This window comes from Octopus sinensis, linkage group LG6 (assembly GCF_006345805.1).
Source record: "Octopus sinensis linkage group LG6, ASM634580v1, whole genome shotgun sequence".
Taxonomy (NCBI): domain Eukaryota; kingdom Metazoa; phylum Mollusca; class Cephalopoda; order Octopoda; family Octopodidae; genus Octopus; species Octopus sinensis.
Genome location: NC_043002.1, coordinates 49,361,262 through 49,366,679, shown reverse-complemented (window position 1 = coordinate 49,366,679; position 5,418 = coordinate 49,361,262).

Genomic DNA, 5,418 nt, shown 5'->3' with positions numbered 1-5,418 from the left:
GTTCTTTAATGTCTGTTGATCATGGTGAGAACGTCCATACACTGACAAACCAAGTAGGATGCATACTCGCCATGCTTTTAATTACATCGTATTTAAATCAACCTATGTGGCAAGATAGGTTCAGTGACAGTGGAAAAGCTATATGTATTCTATGTATCGTTTGCAATATTATACACAGGGTGGACCAATAGTTACGCACCAAGACATTTGACATTCTATTTGTATCACTTTATTATTATTATTATTATTATTATTATTATTATTATTATTATTATTATTATTATTATATTATTATTATTATTATTGTTATTATTATTATTATTATTATTATTATTGCGTAGTTTTATTTTTATAGCGTGCTTTCACTTCACTACCGAGCGCAGCTCTGTGTGCCTTGGGTATGTGCTGTGATTTGTTGTGATGCTCTGATGGTTATTGTATGGAAAGTGTTCTGCGTAGGATGTGTGCAGTGCCTAGTAGTGCAATTTTCTGTATGATATTTGTGTTTGTAAGTCCTGGTGTTTTTGTTATGTATTTGTCTGAATATTTTTTTATCATGCCTAATGCACCTACTATGATAGGAATTGTTTCTGTTTTTAGATTCCACATTCTGGTTACCTCTATTTCCAGGTCTTTGTATTTTGAAAGTTTCTCCATTTCTTTTAGAGACACGTTGTCATCTGCTGGTATTGATACATCAATTAGAAAGCATTTTTTTTTCTTCATGATCTCTGACAACTATATCTGGTCTGTTGGCCTTAATTTCTCTATCTGTGTGTATCGGCATATCCCAGAGTACGGTATTTGTTTTAAGTCAGGTACTTATTTCATCGACATTGTTTGGTCAAACAGCTTAGGGGAACATAAACAGTTAGAAATTATTGTCAATATTTTCTAAGTTCATATTCTGGGTTCAAATTCCACCGAGGTCGACTTTACTTTTTATCCGTTCGGGGTCAGCAAGATAAGTACCAGTTGAATACTGAGGTCAATGTAATCGACTTACCCCTCCCCTAAAAATTACTGGCTCTGTGCCAAATTTGAATTCAATATTTTCAATGTATTAAGGTGGCGAGCTGGCAGAATCGTTAGCGCACTGGGAAAATTGGTTAGCGGCATTTTGTTTTGAGTTCTAACTCCACTGAAGTCGACTTTGCCTTTCATCAAAGTCGTTTTGGGGAATTTTGAACTCTGAACGTAAAGAATCAGAAGAAATGCCACTTAGCATCTTGGTCGACGCACTAACGATTCTGGTAGCTCACCATTTTACAGCGCACGTAATATTTAAATTAAGATTTCAGGTTTCACGAAATGGCTAAAGCAGTTTCTTTGAGAAATCTGAAATCTAGTTGGAGATAATGAGGAAAGATACTAAAATGTGGTACTAAAGAAATAGGTATTTCGTCTGCCGCTACGTTCTGAGTTCAAATTCCACCGAGGTCGACTTTGCCTTTCATCCTTTCGGGGTCGGTTAAATAAGTATTAGTTACGCACTGGAATCGATATACTCGACTTAATCCTTTTGTCTGTCCTTGTTTGTCCCCTCTTTGTGTAGCCCCTTGTGGGCAGTAAAGAAATAAGAAATTAAAAGAGAGTGATGGTCAGCTGGATCGGGGGAATCGGTAGGATGATTTTTCGACTGAATTTATCGGGAGGACAAAAAGAGAGGAATATTAGAGGAAGGGAAATTTGTATTCGACTTTGTACAGTATGCCTTTGTTAAAATATGTGTGTGTGTGTGTGTATTAAAGATGAGAAATATTAAAGATGTATCCAATCTACAGTGGAGGCATGTTGCTTAGTGGTTAGGGTTGTGGGACTCACTCTTTGATCATACGAGTGTGGTCTCGATTCCTTGACCACCGGACGATGCGTTGCGTTCTTGTGCAAAATTATTCATTTCACGTTTCCCCCGTTCACTCAGCTGGCAAAAATAAGTAAACCTGCGAGGACTCGGCGCCCCGCTCATGTGGGGAATATATGCGCCGTGGAAATCAAGAAACCGGCCCTATGGGTCTATACGACTTCCGAAGGATCGTTATCTATCTATCTATCTATCTATCTATCTATCTATCTATCTATGCATATGTATGTGTGTGTGTCATCGTGTTTGTCCCCTCTTTCATTACTTGACAACTGATGTTGGTGTGTTTACGTCCCAGTAACTTAGCGGTTCGGATAGAATAAGTACCAGGCTTACAATGTCTAAGTCCTGTGGTCGATTTCCTCGACTAAAATACGATGCTCCAGCAAGGCTGCAGTCAAATGACTAAAACAAGCAAAAGAATGAAAGAATGAATTCAATTAAAATTCTAATATAGGCTTGACTTTAAAGTTTTTCCATGTAGTATTTTAAATGTACTATATAATACTATTAAATACTAGCAGTGTCGCCCGGCGTTGCTCGGGTTTGTAAGGGAAATAACTATATAAGTATTTTTAGTGAGTTATAGCAAAAAAATAGCAAAAAATGCATTAAAAATGGAATAAAAAATGATGGTAATTTTTTTTTTAAATCGTTGACTCATCGTAGACATTTTTAGAGAGTTACTTCCCTTATATAATAGCGAAAAATGCATTAAAATGGAATAAAAAATGATGGTAAATTTTTTTTAAATCGTAGACTCATCGTAGACGCGCGCTAATACCCAGAAGGGCTCGATATGAATCACGACTATAAGATACCCGAATTTAGTTAAACTGCACCGCAAAATGTGGGAGTAGTTAGGAATCTAAATCGAAGGGGACAGACACTCACACAACTACAGTTTTATATATATAGATATATATCTTCGTGTATACTTATGCATGTTTGCATGTTAGATTTATCTATTCTCGTGTTTGTGTGTTTGAGTGTGTTTGTAGGTGCGTGCATTTGTGAGTGTATGCTAGTGTTCTTATGCTCTTACGTGGGTTTGATGTATTTCTTTTTACCTTTATTTGGAATTATTAGATTTTTCTTTTTCAATTTTAGTATATATGAAATTTTATTAATTTATATATATATAATTTTATTAATTTATTAATTATATATATATATATATTTACAGATGGATAGACAGATAGATAGATATATGCATAAATATACATATATACATTCATATATTAATATATATATATATATATATTTATATGAATCTATACATGTATATTTATATGAATGTGTGTGTACATATGTATGTATCGCTTTCTTTACCTGTATCTATGTTTATTTCTATAAATCTGTGTATGTGTGTGCGCGCGCGTGTGCGTGTGTGTGTATGTGTATGTGTCTCTATTTAAATATGTCTATTTTTCTATCCATCTATAAATATGTGTATATGTGTGTGCAAGTATGTGTGAGCGTCGTCACGTACCTAAGCGTAAAAAAGCATTGCATATGCAGATGCTCACACGTAGGCAGACGCGCGCGAGCACACACATAAATTCGTACCTTAAAATTCTTTGCAATCTAGATGGCCTAAAAAGATTCAACACTAAATCTTAATTTTCGTTTCTCGCCCCGCTTTTTCCCCTTTCCACAACTACTTACTTATTTTATGATTTTAATCATCTATTTCAAGCCACTGCATATTTAATGAATCTATATAACATATATCATATATTACCTGCGTCAAGATATTTAAAACTGCTATTATAATATTCTTTTATACTTTCTAAAAATTTAAACATCATAAATATATACATACATATTTACGCACTCAAGACACACATCTACAAAGACACGAGACCCTGTTCACATTAAAAGTATAAACAGAAACAAAGACGTAGAAGATATACTGGTGTATGAAGAAGAATTTGTAGTGTGCATATAAACTTCTCTCACGTATATTCACTAATAATTCTAAAGAAATTTATGACACACCACACATAGATACATTCATTAACACACACATCTACACCTGTATTGATAAATCATGCATAAAGACGCAAGTGTGGCTGTGTGTTAAGAAGCGTAATTCCCAACCACATGGTTCCGGGTTCAGTCCCACTGCGTAGCACTTTGGGCAGATATCTTCTGTTATGTCCCCAGGCCGACCAAAGCCTTGTGAGTGGATTTGTTAGACAGAAACTGAAAGAAGTCTTTTGTATATATGTATATACATGTGTGTGTGTGTGTGTGTGTGTGTGTGTGTGTGTGTGTGTGTGTGTTGTGTGTGTGTGTGTGTGTTTGTGTGTGCGTTTATGTTGTGATGGGGAATTGGAATTTAGAATTTCAAAGGAAACCTTACGAAGAGAAAAACTGGAAGGGACAAGGGTAGTATGAATCATAAGATCTCCCACCTCTAGTCCTTGGAGGACCCAAAATCTCCAATAAGTTAAACAGATAGACAAAGAACATGCTGTTCCTGCTCCAGCATAGAAGTTACTAAGCTTTTCAAGAAGAATTACATTGTTACAGACTCTGCCTGTCACTGATTTTTTTTTGTTTTTATGGGGTCAGTTTCAATTTATAGACTAGTTTATCAAAACCCTTGTATATCTAAGGCCGAGAGAACAGAAGGGCAGTATCTTTTAGGGGTAGGGCTGAGGGAGCAGACAGACACCATAGAGTCTGTAACTATGTATATCTTCTTGAAAAGCTTAGTAACTTCTATGCTGGAGCAGGAACAGCATGTTCTTTGTCTATCTGTTTAACTTATTGGAGATTTTGGGTATAATTATACTAATGTATCCATCTGATCTAATTTAGTTAAATTCTATGTCTTTGTGCAGCTGAAGATTGCTCTGCATTTTAAATTGATGCAATGATTGCATTGTTCAATTAAATGGAGTTGCATGAAACAATCGTACTGCATTACCTCTGGATATCCTTGTTGCTTATTTTGATCTCTTCTCACATTTCTCCCACCTAGCACATCCTCCTTTACCGCCATCCCACCCTCGTACTTCGAATTCCTTCCCCACTTCCTCTAGCTTCGTCTTCAACGAGAACCATTTAGCACTATCTACCTCTTGCCATTGCTACCAACCTATCTCTCCCTTTTCCCCTCTCTCTCTACCTCTCACTAATTCTCATATATTTCTACATACTTCAGTATTTTTCCTCTGCTGCAATCCACCTTCATTCTTTGAATTTCCCTTTTGCCTCCCAATCATAAGTAAACACCTTCCTTAATGTCTCCACAACTGGTTGCATATTCTTAACCTTTTGCACACTCTATCTGCCAACATTACAACTATTACGCGATTCCGAGCACCTAGAAACAGCTGTTGGACTTAAAATACCATGCTCTCTCCCCTTAGTTCTCTGTACTATTTGTACACCGTATAATTATGTTCTGTAAATATAAAAATATCTATATGCTCATACATGAATGTTCATCTGGATATTTTCAGTTTGTTTCTCCCTATGTTATATCCCTATATATATTTACCTGTTTATATGTGTGTGTATTTAATATAACAAGCTCAAGC